At 41.1% G+C, this 22,138-nt stretch overlaps 1 protein-coding gene and 1 long non-coding RNA gene across 3 annotated transcripts in view; one reads left to right on the top strand and one right to left on the bottom strand.

The window, feature by feature from the left end:
- Positions 1 to 22,138, bottom strand: part of GNA12 (G protein subunit alpha 12) — a 120,040-nt gene that overhangs the window by 23,842 nt on the left and 74,060 nt on the right. The gene's annotated exons all lie outside the window — the stretch shown is intronic.
- LOC309614478 lies at positions 11,207 to 14,614 on the top strand. The gene is made up of 3 exons (XR_014236193.1): positions 11,207 to 11,335; positions 11,532 to 11,786; positions 12,216 to 14,614. It is a non-coding gene; the product is annotated as an uncharacterized lncRNA (long non-coding RNA).

The following is a 22,138-nucleotide window of genomic DNA, read 5'->3' as shown; positions in this document are numbered from 1 at the left end:
ATTTCTACCCTCCCTCCCCACAAAAAACCTGAACAGCCTTTAATGCTTCCTGGTAATGCTTTATAAGTTTTTCTGCACAGAGGTTCTACACGTCTTGTCTTGGATTTATTCTTAAGTATTTAACCTTTTATGGTGCTTCTTAAACAGCATCTTTAAACATTTTTCGTTTTCTAATTCTGTTGCTAATGTATAGAAATACAACTGATTCTTGTACATTGACTTGTGTCTAGCAACTCTGCTAAGCTTCACATTCATCCCAACAGTGTGTCTGTACTTTCTTGTGAATTTTTCAGGTATACAAGCACATCGTCTGTAGAGGAAGACATTTTGGTTCCTTCCTCTCTCTCGCCTTAGAGAGCACTGGCTGAGGGCTCTAGGACAGTGCTCAGTGGAGCTGGTTAGACACTGCAGCTTGCCTGCTTCTATCTCAGAGGGAAACCTTTCAATGTTTAATCATTAAAAACGATTCCTGTGGTTCCACTTCCGGCAGGAAGGATTAAACTCTTGGCAGAGAGTGTCTCCTGCAGATAACAACCATAAACTCTGGACAAAATACAAAAAAACAAAGATCTGAGGGTTCTGGAGAGTGAGTAAAAGCAGGCCCATTTTTGGAGGGGAGCAGAAACTTGGAGGAAGTGAACAGCACAGGGCGAATTCCCGTGGCTTTGCCCGAGGTCAGCCACAGTCCAGTGGGACGTGGCAACAACTAACTTTCTGATGGAAAGGCTCCCATCTCTTTGGCCAGAGAAACCAGGGGAAGGAGCCTGGGCAACCAGGAATGGCAGGGGGTGAGGAGGGAAACCTCAGATTCTGTGTGTAAACGCTGCCCAAGACTCTGGCTGTCCCTCAGTCACTCGGGCACAGGGCCCTGGAAGGGGTCTGAACTGATATCTGAGCCACCACCAACACAGGCATGACAGAGTTGGGACTTTTGGTCTCACCAAGTTAATTGCCTGCTAAAGCAAAACAATCAACATTGACTGGTGAACATAACAGGATCTAGAGTCCCTAAAACAACATTCATAATGTCCAGGATATAATCCCAAATTACTCAATGTATGGAAAGCCAGGAAAATGGCACTCATCTTCAAGGGAAAAATAATCAATAGATACCAACTCAACCCAGATATTGGAATTATTAGACAAAGACTTTATGCTCAATTAGGTTAAGAAATGCTTATAACAAATAAAGACACAAAAAAATCTTAGCAGATACACAAAATACAAAGACAGCCAAAGAGACATTTTAGAACTAAAATGTGTAATATATGAAATAAAGAATTTAATTGATGGACTTAACAGACTGGAGATGACACAGGAAAGAATTAGCAAACTTTGAAATTAGAGCAATAGAAATTATCCAATCCCAAAAAGAGAGAGAGAGAAAAAAAGATGAATAAAAGAAGATAATGACTCCAGCATCTTTGGGGGTGATTTCAAAAGGTCAAACATACCTTAACTGGAATCCAACAAGAAAGAACAGGGAGAATCAGGCAGAAAAAATACTAAAAAAAAAAAAAAAAAAAAGCAGAAAACTTTCCAAATTTGGTCAAAGACATAAATTTACAGATTCCAAGAAGCTCCACAAATTCCAAACACAATAAATATGAAGAAAACCATACCAAGGATATTAGACAACACACTTCTAAAATAATCCATGGGTCAAAGAAGAATTCACACACTTTTTTGGTCTGACACGTAAAGAGCTTGGCAGTAGTCACTCCAGTCCTCACAACAAAGAAAAAGCTGAACAAACTGAAAATCAACAACTCTTCTTAGATCCATCAGAGAATTGATGTTTCAGGGCCAACTGTTGTTCTCCCAACTGGAGAGACAGGCAAATACAGAGAATTACGGCTTACCAGGAACAGAAGACATGGCTGGAGCCAGCAACTGATACATCAGGTACGGTTTTCATTAAATTACAAGGCATACTAAAAGGCAAAAATCACGGTCTGAAGAGACAAAGCGAGCATCAGAACCAGATTCAGATCTGGCAAAAACTTTGGAATGAACAGATTGGGAAATTAAAATAATTATGATTAATATACTAAGGTCACTAATGGAAAAAGGAGACATCTGCAAGAATAGATTGGGTAATATAAGCAGAGAGATGGAAACTCCAAGATTCAAAGGGAAATGCTAGAAACCAAGAAGAAATCACAAAGTAAATTACAAAGTATTTTCAATGGAAAGATAACGAAAATAAAACACCAAAATTTGTGGGATGTAGTTAATGTAGTACTTAGGGGAGAAATCTGTAGGTTTTTTTTTTAATTAGAAAAGAAAAATGATCCAAAAACATTGACCAAAGTTTCCATTTCAAAGAGCTTCTAAAAAATGAGCAAAGTAAACCCAAGGTAAGTAGAAAAAAGAAAATAATAAAGGTAAGACCAGGTACCACTGAAATAGAAAATGAACAAATAATGGAAAAAATTAACAAGGCCAAAAGTTGGTTCTCCAAACGATCAACAAAATTGATAATCTCCTAGCTAGAGTAATCAAGTAAGAAAACTAGAAATCGAATCACTAGTACCAGGAATGAAAGAGGAGTTACACTGCCAATACTACAGACATTAAAAGGCTAATAAGAGAATATTTTTTAAAATTATTTTTTAGTTTATTTTTTATTGAAGTATAGTTGACTTACAATGTTTCAGGCAAACAGCAACGTGATTCAGATTATACAGGTAACAATCTGGACTTGTGATTGGCATGTGAAGTATGTGACTGGGGGACAGTCTTGTGGGACTGAGCCTTCAACCTGTGGGATCTGATGCTACCTCCAGGTAGATACTGTCAGAATTGAGTTAAATTGTAGGACACCCAACTGGTGTCTGGAGAATCTGAGAACTGCTGGGTGTGGGGAAAATCCCCACACATCTAGGCACAGCAGTGTTCTTGTGAGCAGTAAAGGAGACACACAGGAATGTGTTTTTCCATACAAGTCAAAATCAACACTGTATAAAAAGGATAATACATCAATAAAACAGAAAATTAAAACCATTTCAACAAAATGAGGGGGAGAATAGAGGAACATTTCAATAGATGCAGAAAAAGCATCTGATAAAATTCAACATCATTCATAGTTGAAAACTCTCATCAAACTGTATATATGGAAAGGAACTTTCTCACTCTGATAAAGGGTATCTATGAAAAACCTACAGCTAACATCATAGTTAGTGATGAAATATTGACTACGTTCACCCTAAGATTGGTTACAAGGCAAGGATGCCCACTCTTACCACTTCTGGTCACCACCGTTTTGGAGAGCCTAGCCAGTGCAAAAAAGCAAGCAAACAAATAAAAGGCATAAGGACTGGAAAGCAAGAAATAAGACTGAATTTGCAGATCACGTAACTGTTTGCATACAAAATCCTAAGGAATCTATAAAAAAGCTAATGCTTGAGCCAAGAAGTGAGTTTAGCAAATTCACAAGATATAAGATTAATATAAAAAAAAAAAAAACACGTGTATTTTTACATGCTAGCAGCAAACAACTGGAATTTAAAATTTGAAAAAAACAGTTCCACGTAGTACTAAGAAACATAAAATATTTAGGAATAGAAAATTTTTTGTTTTGCTATGTGTTTTGTATTTTGAAATAACTATAGATGCACAGGAAGTTGCAAAGATAGCAGAGAGAGGTCTGGTGTACCTGTCACCCCATTTCTCTCAATGGTTACACCTTATGTAATTTTAATGTATCAAAATCAGGGGACTGACATTGGTACAACATATGTGTACAGTTCTATGCACTTTTATCACATCTGTAGATTCATGTAACGCGCCCCCGCCACCCCCCAGGCTCTGCTCCCTTGATCAAGATAGAGAACTGATCCATCACCACAAGATCTCCGCCCAGCCCCCCTTTATAGCCACACCCACCCTCTCTCCTCTACCAGCCCTCATCTCTGGCAAACACTAATCTGATTGCCATCTCTACAGTTCAGAGTTGTTGACCTGTTTTCTGCCTGTATAGTTTTGCCTTTTCTAGAATGTACTTTAAATTGACTCATACAGCAAGTGACCTTTTAAAAATGGCTTTTTTTTTTCACTTGGCAAAATGCCTTGAGATTCAACCAGTTGTCGTGTGTATCAATAGTTTGTCCTCTTTACTGCTGAGTAGTAACGTCTGGTATGGATGTGCCACGGCTTATTTAACCACTCACCAATCTGGAGACATTTTGGTTGTTTCCACATTTTGGGAATTCCAAATAAAGCTGCTGTCAACATTCACATACAGCTTTTGTATGGACATAGTTTTCATTTCCCCGGGGTAAACGCTCAGGACGTGATGGCTGGGTTTTATGCTAAGTATACGTTTAGTTTTTTAAAGAAACTCCCAAACTGTTTTCCAGGATGACTATATCACTGTACATTCCCACCAGCGATGTATGAGGGATCTAGTTTCTCCACATCCTCACCAGCCTTTGGTATTGTTCGCTAGTTTTCATGTTCTAAGAAGTGTCTCAACATGGTTTTATGTTTGTTTGTTTGTTTTTTTAAATGAAAGCTTCTTTCTTTCTTTCTTTCTTTCTTTTTGGCTGTGTTGGGTCTTCGTTTCTGTGCGAGGGCTTTCTCTAGTTGCGGCGAGTGGGGGCCACTCTTCATCGCGGTGCGCGGGCCTCTCACTGTCGCGGCCTCTCTTGCTGCGGAGCACAAGCTCCAGACGCGCAAGCTCAGTAGTTGTGGCTCACGGGCCCAGTTGCTCCACGGCATGTGGGATCTTCCCAGACCAGGGCTCGAACCCGTGTCGCCTGCATTGGCAGGCAGATTCTCAACCACTGCGCCACCAGGGAAGCCCCTCAACATGGTTTTAATTTGCATTTCCCTTAATCTGCAGTGACCCAAGAGCTAGTGAAGTTTGCCATCTGTACGTCCTCTTAGGTGTAATCTCTTATCTTTTGTCCATTTTCTACTTGGATTGTTTTATTACTGTTGAATTTTAAGCGTTCTTTATATACTCTAGATATGAGTCCTTTTAAGATATGTGGTTGGCAGGTATTTTCTCTCAGTCTGTAGCCTGTCTTTTCATGCTCTTAAGAGGGTCTTTCGCAGAGCAAAAGTTTTGGATTTTGATGAAACCAAAGCTGATTTCCCCCCCCACCCCAAATGATTTTTTTCTTTTATGGGTCGTGCTTTTGGTGTCATATCTAAGAACTCTTCACCAAGCCTTAGGTCCCAAAGAATCTCTACTATGTTATCCTCTCCAAGTTTTATAGTTTTACATTTTTACATTTAAGTCTGTAATCCAGTTTGAGTTAACTTTTGTATAAGGTATGAGATTTAGGTCAAGGTTCTTTGTTTTTTCCTTTTTTTGCCTATGGATATCCAACTGCTCCACACCATTTAATAATAATCATCGAAAGGCGATTCTTCCTTCTTTGAACCGCTTTTGCACCTTTGTCAAAAATCAGTTGGGCATACTTGTATGGAGCTATCTTTGGGTTTGTTCCATTGATCTATGTGTCTATATCTTTGCCAACACCACACAGTTTGATTACTGTAGCTACACAAAAAGTCTTGAAGTGAGGTAGAGGTGATTCCTCCCACTTTAGTCTTCAATTTCAAAATTGTTTTGGCTATTCTAGTGCTTCTCCATATAAATTTTAGAATAATCATATTTATATTTACAAAAGATTTTGTTGAGATTTGGGTAGGAGCTATATTAAATTTGTATATAAATTTAGGGAGAACTGACATCTCTACTATGTTGAGTCTCCTAATCCATGAACACGGTATGTCTCTCCATCAGTTCAGATCTTCTCTGATTTCTTTAATGAATGTTTTATAGTTTTTATGTGTCCTATATATGTTTTGCTAAATCTACACCAAAGTTTTTCTCTTTTGGGGGGAGAAATTGTTAATGGTACTGCATTTTAAATTCTGTTTCAATATGTTCATTGCTAGTATATAGCAATAAAATTGATTTTTTTTCTATGTTGATTTTATATCCTGTAACCTGGATGGACTGACTTACTAGTTCTGTGGCTTCTTGGGTAGATTCCTTGGGATTTTTCTATGTCATCTGATAATAGGAACTTTTCTGATTTGTATGCTTTATATTTCCTTTCTTATATTTCTTGCCTCATTGCACTAGCCAAAACGATTAAAAAAAAAAAAAAAAAGTAAAAAACCTCTTCGTTGGAAAATGTAGAACATTAGTACGGGACGGCTCCTTGAGCTCATTCAAAGGGTGACGATCCTGGGTGGGCCTGATCTAATCAGTTGAGCTTTTCCAAGAGGCCTCTCCTGCTGGCCTAGAGGAAAGCAAGCAGCTGTGTTGTGAGAGGAGGGGGCCACATGGCAGGGAACGGAGGGTAGCCCCTGGGAGCTGGGAGTGGTCCCCGGCCAACAACTAGCAAAAAAAATGGAGATCTCAGTCAAGCAACTGCAAGGAGATGAATTCTGCCAAAGACAGGTCAGCTGGAAAAGGCCTTGGAGCTTAGATGAGACTGTAGCCGCACTGACAACCTGACCTCAGCCTGGCGAGACCCTGAGCAGGGGACCCCGTCAACCCCAGGCAGCAGCACTCCTAATTGGTACACACCATGAGACGGCACATTTGTGCTGTTGTTTGAAGTTTCTACACTGTAATAACTTGTAAACAGCAATTAAACTAATACAGGTCTTAGGGCAAAACCCCACGAACCATCAGAGAAAAAGGTCACTTCCCTTGTATATCTGCTTGCATTAGTAGCTACTGAATGAAGATGCGTATTTTTTCAAAGCTGAATCTTAATGTGAGCTTAAACATTATTTCCTTTAATAACAGTCAATTCCTGACCTCTGTTTGCTGTCTAGGACCTATTTAGAAAAGCTTGCTCTCCCCCCACCCCCCATCAGAATGGCAATACTAAGAAATGATTCCTCCTCCCTCCTGATCAACATAAAATAGAAGCATTAAAAACCCAATAAATGTCTGAAAAATCTCTTGCTTAGGCATTAGTCATTAGCTAACTCAAAACAAATCGGATGAGTCAGGTTTCTTCAGGCTTTTTATGGAAAGCCCCTGTATTTTTACTAACATTCAAATAACACAAAGAAAGAAAGCCTCCAAAACGCAAGAGCTCCCAAACTACCAATATGTATCGTATTAGAAATTAAACCTGAGAGAATTTAAAAATACAAAAACATACAAGCGTATCCCTAGTTGGCCACCAGTGATGATATTGTCACATGTCACGTGGCCTCTGGAAAACCCTGTTCTACACTCTTGGGAGAATGGAAGTTAAAAAGGCAAATAATGTCTTAGTATTATTATGAAAACAGTTTGACCTTGTGGGGCCTTTGAAAGGGTCTCAGGGACTTCCAGCCCACACTTTGAGAACCACTGCCCTAAAGAGCTTTGGTGCAGCATAATCACCAAAGCCAAAGCTGGAAACGACCCCAGGTTCAGGCGGAGTCCATGCACACATAAACTGCAGCATCGTCTTAGAACAGAAAACCACAGGAGAATGAATATGAGAGGACCACCACCATGTGCATCTCAAAACAAAATGGGGAGCTGGAGAGACAAGTCATAGTCAGAGATTTACACTCTTCTTTATTCACATGAAGTTTAAAAACAGGCAGAACTAAACATAATACAACAGTCACAGTCGCTAGGACACCTACAGCACTTCCTACGTGCCAGACGCTGTTCTGAGTGCTCTTCACTTGTTGATTCAATGAATCCTCACCACACTACTGGACGGAGGTATACTGTTACCTCCATTTTACAGATGAGAAAACTGAAACAGTGTTTAAGTAACCTGGCCAATGGGAAGTCATATGGTTCCTTGGTCCTGTTTAGGGATACACAGGCGGTAAAAATACCATCAGAACGGTGGTTACGGTGGGGTCCACGGGGTTTATAAGTTACCGCTGATATTCTTAATCTGAGGGGAAGGTACAGACGTGATTGGCTTATTTTTTAAACTGTGCGTATATGTTTTCAAACTCTCTTCTGTACAGGATATGAAAAACATTTATATATTTTACAATTTTTAAAAAGAGCAAGAGAGAAGGAAACACAGTGAAGGGCATTACAAAACAACCCTTGAGGTCTGGCCACTCCCTCCAAGTGGTTTTTCTGAAAAGTATGCAGATCTCATTAAATATAATCATTCCACCACTTTTTCCCAAGTCCCACGATTGGGGCTACTTTCTTTCTACCACCTGATCTCCTGCCACCAGACTGCCACCAGTGGCCTTGTCATATGACTATAAACACATAAAACAACACAGATACTCAATATTTAAAGCATTAAAATAGAAAAACACCTGGTATTTCAAGGCTGAGGAACTAAAAGTCAAAAAGAAAGGCCTCTGTTAGCAATATCTAAGTGGGGTACATGGCTGAGAAAAGAAAAAAGCACCATGTGATGGGGTCTGTGTGTTTTAGGAGAGTCGGCCTCCGCTCTGCTCTTTCCTATTGTCCGTGTTTTTGCCTTGGGGAAGAAGTAGAAAACTTGAGAGATGACTAAAACGACAGTAAATTATGAATTATTCAGGACTTCCAAGTAGGAGAGGGGTCGCTTTTACCCAAACACATGATTCAGGCTTACTTCTGGGTAGCGCTGCCTTTTGTGAAGCCCACACGTCTCATTCCCTACACATCCCTGAGTCAACGCAAGCGCTTCATCAGCACCCCAGTGGGGCTAATCACTGCTCGCTGACAAATCTAAGTAATCAATCCTACTGGTCTTTCCCACACACAACACGAAGCACTTAAGAGCTAAAAATGCCTTTCCACCCGGAAGTCCACACTATGGTTTTCCTTACTTCTGGGCACCGTTTATTCTTTGCTCCAAAGACACACCTCTGACACGATGGCAGGTCGGTGGCCACACTCACAGACGCCACATGGGAGCCTGGGAGGGTCCATCCAAGCACACACAGCCCACAAGTGTCCCAGAACCATCTTTTAAAACCTGTTGCTGTCCCTTTAAATCTTCCCAACCCCCTCCTCCCAAATCCATCTTCACTTCCTTCTACTGGCAGCTTATCCAGGGAGCTAAGTTTAGCTACCAAATGCTCCAAATGCTAATCTTTCCTCCAGGGACGTCGACTTTGCTGGAGGGGCCCGCCCTGGCAACAGAGCACTTGCTTCCCCAGAAGAATCAAAGCAGAGCAGCTGTCAAATCCCTGGTAGGAAGGGGTCTCTCCTCACAACATTTTTTTTTGGGGGGGGGGGCGAGGCGGGGTGTGGTAGGGAGGGAGCATCTTCTGGGCGAACTGTTCTCACTCCAGCTCATTCTATCCTTTCCACAGTCTCGACAAGGTCAGCCTGGTCAGTCCTCACGGTCCCTGTCTCATCTTGGGACGACTTGTTATTTTCAACCCAAAGCAATAAAATTTAAACGGAGTCAAAATGCACCACAGACCTCACAAAACCCATTCTGGTTTCCTACATCACCTGGATCTCAGCCGTGGGAATCCTTCTCGAGTTATACTTATGGAAGGAAAAAGACGACGACCTGCACAAAAGTTCATGCGAAGTTCAAGCCCCAGCTCGGGGGCTTCACCGCGGGGGCCGGCTCTCTGGCAGCGTGGGCTCTCCAAGGGGAGTGGTTCCTTGGCTGAGACCAGACCTCCTGTCACATAGGGCTGTAAGATGGCTGACCTGGTGACAGACTGAGATACCACAGAAGTAAAAGGAAAGGAGAAAACCCAGTGAGATTTTTTTTTTTTACCTGATGGTGTTCAGGGTACACAGAAAGAGAAAGTTTAAAGACCTACATCCTCTTCTGTAGCTAACGGAAGGGACTGGGGGATTCTCCAGAATCATGACTAGCTCATCTCTTTTAATTCCTAAGGATAGAGACAATTCCCACTTTATAGCGCACATGCTTCCAAAACAAGCCTCTCAACCCTAAACCCAAATAAAATTTCACTTGATTTACAATCTGGAAACTAATGGTTCTTCTTTCCCGTTTACTTGAATTTGCTTTAAAAAAAAAATCATGAATAGTTGCCAGAATGGCCTCCTGGAAAACAAAAAATCACCAGCACAGTTGTGATAAAACTGTGAATAGACAGCAACTAGAAGGCCTGCATTCATACTCTGGGGAGTGGTTGGTGCCAACCAGCTCTTTAGATGACCACTTAAAATTCAGCTCCCAACCAGTACACGTCATCCCATCTGTCACACGAACAGAATGCCAGAACTCGAGGACAACACAGGCTGTCCAGCTGCCCACCAGCTGAGCCCTTACAGGAGCCTGGCATCACCTGACCACCTCACATGCCTGCAGAAAGGCTGGGCTCTACCCTCATTCCCACCACGACTACCAGCTCTGCCCCCAGCCTCTGAAGAAAAATTTAAAGCAGCGGAGAAATCCGTGAAATCAAGACATGGCAAAAATATTGATTCAGACACCACAAAGCTCTGACTCTGAGGTTGAGGAGGTGAACACAGGTTTCATTTCTAGGAGGAGTTATAAGGGCCTAGCACAGTGCCTGGCTAACAAATGCTCACAGGTATTTGATTTACGGACAATCACAGATGCGCAAGGGGCTGGATCAGCCGAAACCACGCACCCTGCTGGACAACAACGCCAATGATAGGCTCTCGGTGCCCGGTACTGTGCTACGCTGGCGACATACATACGTTATCTTCTTTGATCCAAACATAGCATGATTATTCCTGCTCCCCAGGGGAAGAAAGCAAAGTTTAGAAGCTAACTTGCTCAAGGTCAAAGAGGCTGCTCAACCCCAAGGCAGGCTCTCACCCCTCCACTTGCAGGGCTGGGCTGTAACCCACGACCACAGACCACCCGCCAGCCTCCAGAGATAAGCGCGAGGGCACTTCCCAGGAATTAAGTTAAGAGATCGGAACAAGCATGGGAATCCCATTCCTGCCACGAAGGCCGGGAGACGGCGCCCAGGCAGCGGGCCGAGAGGGGACGTCGTCCGGACGGCCCCGCCCCCACGGTGGAAGGGCGCCAGGGCCGGTCAGGGCGCCTGCAGCGGCCGCTCCATCCTCCCCCACCTCGGCCGAACAAAAGGGGAAGAGAAGGGCTCAAAGCGGCCCTCTGTCTGCCAAAGCCTGACTCACCCGCAGGCTCGCTGCTTGGCGCTCGGAAGCAGGAAAAGGCAAGCTCTGCTCAGGGAACCGGAGCTGCGGCCAGTGGGGAGGACGGGAGGCCAGGGGCGGGGCCGCGCCAGACGCTCCCGTGGGCGGGGCCGGCGGCTCACAAAGGGCCCTTGTGCCGCCCCCGTGGCGGGCAGGTCCGGGGCCCAGGACCCCGGGCTCGGCACCCCCGCCCACCGACCCTCTGCACCTGGGGCCACCCCACGAGCCCACTGCCTCTCCACCCTCAGCCATGCCTCCAGTTTGCTGCTGGCCGTAAGTTAAGCAGGATTTCATAAGACACACCCCCCACCAAAAAGGAAAACCCCACCAGAACACGTAGTGTAGTGCGTAGTGTAAATGCCCCCGCGACATGTGACAGGAACCAGGGAGGTTTAGAACAGAACGGCTTCATGGCAGCGGACGGGCCAGTGTGCACTCAGCACCTACGTTTATTTGCTTCACCTGGCAGAGAACACGCGGAGTCCAGCACAGGAAACCCACCAAGGGCTTCTTCCTTTGGCCTTGCCAACTGTCTGAGCACATGCTCGTCTGGAAAAGCTACCTGGGCTCCCTCGACCTCGGCCACCACGCAGCTCCGTTGGGTGGGATGAAGCTCTGCAGACGTGTACTAACTCATTTTTCAACTCTAAATGGACCAGTGATCTAGACAAAAAAGCATTATTTCAAGATCTGCAATACCTGGAGAGAGCTGCCACAAAAACATGTATGTTTCCCAATGAGAAGCATCGTAAAGAAGATTCTGGTAGCAGGCACTGACTGGTACCTGTGTTGTATTTATTCCTGGGTCATGCTATGGTACTTCAAAATTCAGCACTTCCAGTAACTACTCTTAAAACTAACCCCCCCCCCCCCAAATCACACCAGTAAACCTCTGCCTTAAAAAAGGTTACGTTACAAAACAAATCAGGCTGAATAAAGTGATCTTTATTTAGGTTCTAGCTTGTCACCAAATGAGACAATTCAATACAAAGATCAGCCTGTCAGAATCACCTATAAAGGTGATGTGCAGTTCAAGACACAAGATGAGTCTTAAGACATTACTTTTGTGAAACTGATTTGCCAGGCAATTTGGAGAACCAACCTCTGTCAGTAACTAGGCTTCCTGATCAATCCCTGTCTCTTTTCTCCGCAGCAGAAAATGGGATGTGAAATAAATATCCAGCTGGCTTTCTTCCTTCAAGAACCAGAGCTGGCCAGAGAGAACTTCGACCTTGGCCCTTGTGAGCGAAGTGCCACGTCCCAGAGGGCGCGCTCCCGTGGAGCAGCCACGAATGTGTGGAAACCCCAATCCGGGCTACTTTTGGGGTTCCTCCTTAGAACAACATCAGGGATTTGCTCAGGAGCAGAGCCAAATGAGACGTAAGCCACCCACAGCCTGAGCAGCGGGGGCCTCCTGACAAAGGGCACATTTGAAAGGTGTCAATAAATTGCTTCTCAAAACAACATGTTTTCCACCTTCTCAAACGGGGAGTTTTGCTTGATATTTCCAAAAAACTTTTTTAAGCTCAGTAAATAAAAGGGTGAATTGTAGGGTTATTTCACAAAATCTTGCTTCTTAAAGCTCAGGGAAGACACAACGTTCTATCACATTCGGTACTAAGACTAGTAGACCAAGTTCCTTTTTAAAAGAGAATATTCACGGAGAAGCCAAAGTAGAGATTATACGACCCACTTCCAACCTCATAAACAAAAAGAGCTGTTCCCGGTGATCAGCTTCAGCCAAGGCCGAAATGAGCAATAACGAGAGAAAGGGGGGAACGTCCCTCTCGGGGCCACCACTGCTGACTCATGGCGCTCCATAGAGTTTCTCTGGAGAGACAGGCTCGCCCTTTCCTTTCACCAGAACGACCACCAACTCACCATCGTTAAGGGACCCTAAATTCTCATGCAATGTTGGGTAAGAAGGAAAGACAGGGAAAAAATATCACCTATCGTGAAAATCACCCCAAAAGAGCAAACTTTCCTCCCTCTCGTAAGCACCATTAATATATTTATATTTCCTTTAAGAATGATGCATAAGAATGTTCATAGCAGCATTCTTCTTCTGGCCAAAGAGTGGAAAACAACCCAAATGCCCATCACATAACTGGTGAATAGATAAAGGAAATGTTTACCCACATAACAGAATACTATTTAGGGATAAAAATGAATGAAATACTGACACATGCTACAATAGGAAGGAACCTTGAACACATTAAGCTAAGGGAAAGAAGCCAGGCACAAAAGGCCATACATTGTATGACTCCATTTATAGGGAATATCCAGAAAATCTACCGAGACAGAAAGTGGATGTGGGGCTGCTGGGGACTGGGAACTGGGGTTCAGTGTAAATGGGCATGAGGGACCTTACTGGGACAATGGAAACGTTCTAAAACTGGTTTATGGTGATGGCTGCACAACTTGGTAAGTTTACTAAAAGTCACTGAATTGTACACTTTAAAAAAGCTGCATAAAAAACGTTTCCATAAAATCAAGTTATTTATTCAAAAATGCTGTTTTGCTCATACTGAGAATTAATCATCTCCATTTAAAGACTCCTAAGTAGGTGAACATTGGTTCAGGTCTAAGAACTACTTCAGGGGCTCAAAATTTTCAGGGCAGGTAAAACTCCAATCATAAAGTCTGTTATAGGGCTGTTTTCATCTTTATTAAACCACAGCTATTTAACAAAATAGCAGCAAGAAGTTAAACAGGCCCTGAATGTCACTTAAACGGAAACCAAGTTAACGTCCCTAAATAGAACGACGGGCTCCTGCATAAGCCGCCATCCCCAGGCTGGTGCTGCCACAGTGAGTGGAGGAGGATGGCTCCGGGACCCCTGGAGGCTCTGAGCTTGACCTTCCTTCCTGCGCAGATGCGAGTCTGGGCCTCTCAGAACCCCCTAAGGAGGAAGGCGGAAGCGAATTTTGCTGTTGGTCTATCCACTTTCTAGTCCAAAGTGCATCCCCTCTGCCGAGACGTCCTTGGAGCGAGGTCTGGGCCCAAAGCAAACGGCCCCTCTTCCCTGGGAACCGCAGCATCGCGAGAGGCCCGGACACATTCTGCCCGGAGAGGCCTGCTTAGCCGCGTTTTACCCATTTTTCTCACATTTATTCACTGTCAAAATCTTCCTTCACATTAGACTAAAAGTGTACCCTCTTTTAGAAATTAGAAACAAAGCCCTCTTTACAATGTGTCCTTATGAAAAAGGGAGAAAATCACTATCCTTGTTAATTTATTAAAACACTTTGGCATCTGACTGGAAGTATATCAGGCCGTCCGTGTCTTACAATTTTGACGGAAGGCAAGGATAAAAAAAAAAAAGCGTTCAGAGAAAACATTATACGCGATAGAGAATGCGAAAGGCAGCGGGGAGAGAATGAGAGAAAGCCAATGGCTGGAGTCCTTAGCACTCCTCTTGCAACTTTTCTGTAAGTTCGAAATGATGTCAAAACAAAAAGTTAAATTAAAAATGATAATCGGAGACATTCTGTGCTCGTAAACATGGGCACAAATGCTATCTGAGGAAGGCTGTTAACAATACTTCAAAAAGTCAGCCAGTGAAATATCTACTCAGACTCTGTTTCCAGAAATCCTCTTGCACAGGTAAGGATAATCAGATGGTGCCGCTCTGTAGAAGGGCTGCTTTAGGGACTCGCAGACAGGACCAACTGTGTCTGCCTGGTCATGCACTGAACTGCCCTATAAAGATGTTACGGGAGAACGGGTCCACAGCTCTCCCCTAAAAGGCATACATTTTCTACCAGTCTCCCGAAGGCTGCTGTACTGGTAGCCTCTCTGGCTTATTACTGTTTATTATTCACTGGTTTATCATTCATGTTGCTGGGAATTTGCTGACTAGATTCCAGTTGAGATTCTGCATGAAGTTTATCTGTTCAGCTATTTGAATCCTCCAAACCATTCCTCCTAACAAATAGCTTATTTGTTAATATCATGGGGGAGCTCACTTTTATTTCATAATCCAGACCCCTCTCCGTTGGCATCTGGATAGCAGGTTTTGTTTCTAACATATAAATGAATGATTTTCTCTACCATAGTTTAGGGATCCACATTCATACTTTTATTTCACCTAATGCTAAAGAATTTCTTCTTACTCAAATATTTTGTGAAAGTGATAACTTTAAAAAGAATTCAAAACAATTTCTGAGGCTTCAATTCTAATATTCTTACTTGAGGGAAAGAAACCAAAACCATCTCTAATCCAGTGCCTATCAGCTAGCTTCGTCAAAGCCACGGCCTGTCCTCTGAGCTGGGGCTGCATGTGAGTGCAGTTGAGTCGTCTTTGTTTCTCTGGACTGGAGAGGAGCTGAATAAATGGCCCTGGAGGTTTCAGCCACAGTTGGGTTCTAGGGAGGCACCTAAAGTTTCCTCTCTCATTTCTCACAGTAGGTGCCAACGAATCCTGAAGGGAATGCAGAGATTAATTACAGCTGGACTTACTTTGGCCCAGTCCTCTTAAAGAATGAAATCCTTGGAGACTTAAGGAAGAATTAATTATTTTAAATGCTTCTGTTCAGGCTGAATGCACAAAGTGTTGAGGTAGGTCTGTTACATTTTGTGTGGTGAAAAAGTAATAATCTGCATCATGAGGAAAATGAAGACCTTTCCTTGAAGGGAAGGGAGGCATAATCCTAGGAACTCGGATCCCAAGGAACCCCAACTAATTTTCCAAAATTTTAACCCTTGACATTTATCACTTTCATTAAAATTTAAAGGAAAGGTTAACACCACTTTTACCAGGCTGATTGATGGCAGAGGCCAATATGAGATTTTGTTAACTGAATGAATGAGCAGGAATAGTGGGTACTCTCTAAAGCTGAGAACTCCTGAATTTTGTGGCTCAAACATTCAATTAAAGGTAAAGACACAGACGTAGAGAATGGACTTGAGGACACAGTGGGGGAGGGCGAAGCTGGGGCGAAGTGAGAGTGGCATGGACATATATACACTACCGAATGTAAAACAGATAGTGGGAAGCAGCAGCACAGCACAGGGAGATCAGCTCAGTGCTTTGTGACCTCCTAGAGGGGTGGGATAGGGAGGATGGGAGGGAGACAGGGACATATGTATGCATATGGCTGACTGACTTTGTTGTACAACAGAAACTAACACAACACTGTAAAGCATTTATACTCCAGTAAAGATTAAAAAATTTTTTTTAAAAAGGTAAAGAAAATCAGTAACAACAAGTTGGAAGTTCTGTATCCTGTTTTTATTCACAACAATCTATCTTGTATGCTCTGTTGCATATTACCGCACACATCTTTTTTTTTTTAAGAATTGTAAAAAACACGTAACATAAAACTTACCATCTTAACTATTTTTAAGTGTGTGGTTCATAGTGTTAAGTACCTTCACACTGCTGTGAAATGGATCTCCAGAATATTTTCGTCTTGAAAATCGGAAACTCTGAACCCATTCAACAACAACTTCCCATTCCTCTCCCTCAGCCCCTGGTATTCTAACTTTCTGTTTCTATGAATCTACTGTAGATACCTCATGTAAGTGAAATCATACAGTATTTGCCTTTTTGTGACTGGCTTATTTCACTTAACATAGTGTCTTCAAGGTTCATCTATGCTGTAGCATGTGACAAGATTTCCTTCTGTTTTAAGGCTGAATCATATTCCATTGTATGGATGGACCACATTTTGTTTATCCATTTATTTGTCGAAAGACACCTGTGTTGCTTCCACTGCTTAGCTATTGTGAGTAATGCTGATATGAACATGGGTATGCAACTATCTCTTTGAGAATCTACTTTGGATTTGGATTTTTTGGTATACATGTGCAAAAGTGGTGTTGCTGGATCATGTTGTGGTTCTATTTTTAATTTTTGGAGAAACCTTCATACTGTTTTCCACAGCACCTGCACCATTTTACAATCCCTGCAACATTGCAGAAGGGTTCCAATTTCTCCATATTCTCACCAAGACTTGTTACTTTCTGTTTTTTTCTTTTTTGTTTTTATCATAGCCATCCTAACAGGTGTGAGAGATAATACCTCACTGTGGTTTTGATTTACATTTCACTGATGATTACTGAGGTTGAGCATCTTTTCATATGTTGTTGACCATTTCTGTTTATCATCTTTGCAGAAATATCTATTCAAATCCTTTGTTCATTTAAAAATAGGGGTTGTTTTTTGCTGTTGAGTCGTAGAGGTTTTTAATATATATATATATTTTAGATATTAACCTTTTATCAGCTATATGATTTGCAAACATTTTCTCCCATTCCACAGGTTGCCTTTTCATTCTGTTGACTGTGTCCCTTTGATGCACAAAAGTTTTAAAGTTTGATGTCGTTCCATTTGTCTATTCTTGCTTTTGTTGCCAGTGCTTTCAGGGTTCTATTCAAGAAATCATTGCCAAGTCCAAGGTCATGAAGCTTCTCCACCAGTTTTCTTTTAAGTGTTTTCTAGTTCTAGGTCTTAGGTTTAGTTCTTTGATCCATTTTGAGTTAACTCATGTATTATAAATGTCCAAATTAAAAAAAAAATGCTATACAGCATTCCATTGAATACATGTACAAAAACTTAGTTGAGCCTATCAACAGCCATTTAGGGTATTTCCAGTGTTTTGCTATTATGAACAATGATGACATGAATACTCTTTATGTAAGTTTCTCACACACATGAGAACAAGTATCTCCCAGTCTTTTTAGGAGTTAAAGTTATCTCTTGGCTGGCTTATTTCAAATTTTAATTTTTTACTTCTTCACTTCATTTGTATTACAATCCCTTTCTTTGAAACCCTTAGTTAGGACTAGATAAATGTATTTTGGAATTCAGAAATTTCAGATTTTGTCTGTAATTAAAAAAAAAACTCCCTACAAACAGAAAAGTCCTATGATGTCCTGTGACTTCACAGGCAAATTCTACCAAACATACAAAGAAGAACTTATATTGATCCTTTTCAAACTGTTTCAAAAGACTGAAGAGGAGCGAACACTCCCAAAGACATTCTCGGAAGCCACCATCACCCTGATACCAAAACCAAAGACACTACCAAAAAAGAAAATTACAGGCCAATATCTTTGATGAATATAGATACAAAAATTCTCAAGAAAACATTAGCAAACTGAATCCAACAACATATAAGAAAGATCATACACCACAACCAAGTTGGATTCATCCCAGGGTCACAAGGATGATTCAATCAATGTGACACACCACATCAACAAAAGAAAAGACAAAAACCACATGATCATCAATAGATGTAGAAAAGCATTTGATAAAACTCAACATCCATTATTGATAAAAACTCTTACCAAAGTGTGTATAGAGGGAACATATCTCAACATAATAAAAGCTATTTATGACAAACACACAGCCAATATAATATTCAATGGTGAAAAGATGAAAGCCTTCCTGCTAAAATCTGGAACATGACAAGGATACTCACTATCATCACTTCTATTCAACACAGTCCTGGAAGTCCTAGCCACAGTAATCAGACAAGAAAAAGAAATAAAAGGTATCCAAATTGGAAGGGAAGAGGTAAAACTGTCATTATATGCAGGTGACATGATACTATATATAGAAAACCCTGAAGACTCCACACAAAAGCTACTAGAACTGATAAGTGAATTCAGCAAGGTAGCAGAATACAAGATTAACACACAGAAATTGGTTGCATTTCTTTACACTAACAATGAAATATCAGAATGGGAATGCAAGGAAACAATCCCTTTTACAATCACATCAAAAAATAAAATACTTAGGAATAAACCTGACCAAGGAGGTGACTTATATGCTGAGAACTACAAAGCATTAATAAAGGAAACTGAAGATGATTCAAAGAAATGGAAAGATATCCCACACTCCTGGATTGGAAGAATTAACATTGTTAAAATGGCCATGCTACCCAAAGCAATCTACAGATTTAATTCAATCCCTATCAAATTACACATGACACTTTTCACAAAAGTAGAACAAATAATCCAAAAATTTATATGGAACCATAAAAGACCAAGAATTGCCAAAGCAATCCTGAGGTAAAAGAACAAAGCAGGAGGCATAACCCTCTCAGACTTTAGAGAATACTACAAAGCTACAGTAATCAAAACAGTGTGGTACTGGCACAAAAACAGACATATAGATCAACGGAACAGAATAGAGCTCCCAGAAGTAAACCCACACACCTACAGTCAATTAATCTTCAACAAAAGAAGCAAGAATATATAATGGAGAAAAGACAGTCTCTTCAGCAAGTGGTGTTGGGAAAGTTGTACAGCTGCATGGAAATCAATAAATTTAGAACACACCCTCACACCATACACAAAAATAAACTCAAAATGGCTTAAAGACTTAAATATAAGACATGACACCATAAAACTCCTAAAAGAGAGCATAGGCAAAACATTCTCTGACATAAATTGTACAAATGTTTTCTTAGGTCAGTCTCCCAAGGCAATAGAAATAAAAGCAAAAACAAACAGGATCTAATCAAACTTACAAGCTTTTGTACAGCAAAGGAAGCCATAAACAAAACAAAAAGACAACCTACAAGAAAATATTTGCAAATGAAGAGACCAACAAGGGCTTAATTTCCAAAATATACAAACAGTTCATACAACTCAATAACAAAAAAACCCAAACAACTCAATCAAAAAATGGGCAGAAGACTTAGACGTTTCTCCAAAGAAGACATACAGATGGCCAACAGACACATGAAAAGATGCTCAATATCGCTAATTATTAGAGACATGCAAATCAAAACAACAACGAGGTACTACTTCACACTGGTCAGAATGGCCATCATTAAAAAGACTACAAATAACAAATGCTGGAGAGGGTGTGCAGAAAAGGGAACCCTTCTACACTGTTGGTGGGAATGTAAATTGGTGAAGCCACTATGGAAAACAATATAGAGGGTCCTCAGAAAACTAAAAATAGAGCTGCCATATGATCCAGCAATCCCACTCCTAGGCATATATCCAGACAAAACTATAATTCGAAAAGATACATGCACCCCTATGTTCATAAAGCACTATTCACAACAGCCAAGAAATGGAAAAAACCTAAATGTCCATCAACAGATAAATGGATAAGGAAGATGCCGTACATATATACAATGGAATACTACTAAGCCATAAAAAAGAATGAAATGATGCCATTTGCAGCAACATGGATGGACCTAGAGATTATCATACTAAAGTGAAGTCAGAAAGAGAAAGACAAATACCATACGATATCATTTATATGTGGAATCTGAAATGTGACACAAATGAACTTATCTACAAAAAAGAAAACAGACAGAGAACAGACTTGTGGTTGTCAAGGGGGAGGAGCGTGGAGGAGGGGTGGATTGGGAGTTTGGGATCAGCAGATGCAAACTATTATACATAGAATGGACAAACAACAAGGTCCTACTGTATAGCACAGGGAACTATATTCAATATCCCATGATAAACCATAATGGATAATAACATGAAAAAAGAATGTATATATATGTATAACTGAATCACTTTGCTGTACAGCAGAAATTAACACAACATTGTAAATCAACTATACTTCAATAAAATAAATTAAAAAAAAGAAATTTCAGATTTTGGAAAGTATTATGGCACATAGGCTACACATTACAAAGTATTATCAGTTGGGATTTAGGGTAGCACCCAGATTGCTTTGTTCTGGGAACTCTTTAAGAAAGGCAGTCTTTTCCTTCCTCTCCCCATCATCAAGTCACATCCCAGGTATTGGAGAACTGAGTACATGTTAAAAAAAAAAAAGACAATGACATTCAAAGAAGCTGCCGTTCAATGAGTTATTTTCATATGGCACCAGGAAAAGAATCCATTTAAAACCTGACCCAGTGAATTAAGAAAATTATTTTTTTAAAAAAGAGCATTACTGAGGTATAACTGACATACACGGAACTACACACATTCAAAGTGTACAGTTTAATAACTTCTGACATATGCATACACCTGGGGGATCATCACTACATTCAAGGTAATGAACAGGAATCCATCACCCTCAAAAGTTCCCACATGCCCCTTCCTCTCTCCTGCAGTCCTTTCCTGTCTCCAGGCAACCACTGTTCTGCTTCTGTCACTGTATGTATTCGTCTCCTGGTATCTGCAGGAATTGGTTCCAGGACATACCTTAAAGTTAGGTAGCATCACTCTTCCAAATTTGTTCTTCTCCTTCAATATTGTATTGGCTATTCTGAGTCTCTGCCTCTCCACATAAACATGAGAATCAGTTTGTCGATATCTATGAAATAATGTACTGGGATTTTGATTGGGATTACATTGAATCTATAGATGTTGGGAAGAAGTGACATCTTGACAATATCAAGTCTTCCTATCCATGAAACATGGAATATCTCTCCATTTAGTTCTTTGATTTTGTTCATCTGAGTTTTGTAGCTTTCATCATGTAGACCTTGTACATATTTTGTTATTAGGTTTATGCCCAAGTACTTCATTTGGTTGGGGGGCACTAATGTACATGATATTGTATTTTAAATTTAAAATTCCACTTGTTCATTATTGGTATATAGGAAAACAACTGAATTTTGGAAATTAACCTTGCATCCTGCAACCATGCATCACTGTTTATTAGTTCTGCGAGTTCTCTGTCAATTCTTTTGGATTTTCTATATAGATGATCACGTTTTCTGCAAACAGTTTTATGTCCTCCTTCTCAATCTGTATACCTTTCATTTCCTTTTCTTGCCTTACTGCGTTAGCATGGATTTCCAATATGATGTAGAAAAGAAGTGGTGAGAGGGGCCACTGTTGCCTTGTACATGATCTTAATGGGAAAGCTTTGAGTTTCTCACCAGTAAGCATGACATTATTAGCTGTAGGTTTTTTGTAGATCATCTTTATTGAGTTGAGAAAGTTCCCCACTATTCCTAGTTTGAGAGTTTTTATCCCGAATGGGTGCTGAATTTTGTCACATGAGTTTTCTGTATCTATTGATATAATCATGTGATTTTTCTTTTTAACTCTGTTGGTGTGATGAATCACACCGATTTTTGAATGTGGAACCAGTCTTACGTACCTGGTATAAAGCCCACTTGGTCATAGTGTATAATTCTT

Source organism: Balaenoptera borealis (assembly GCF_965194805.1).
Source record: "Balaenoptera borealis genome assembly, chromosome: 16".
Taxonomy (NCBI): Eukaryota; Metazoa; Chordata; class Mammalia; order Artiodactyla; family Balaenopteridae; genus Balaenoptera; species Balaenoptera borealis.
The sequence above is the reverse complement of the archived record's forward strand: the minus strand, read 5'-3'. Positions and strand labels throughout refer to the sequence as shown.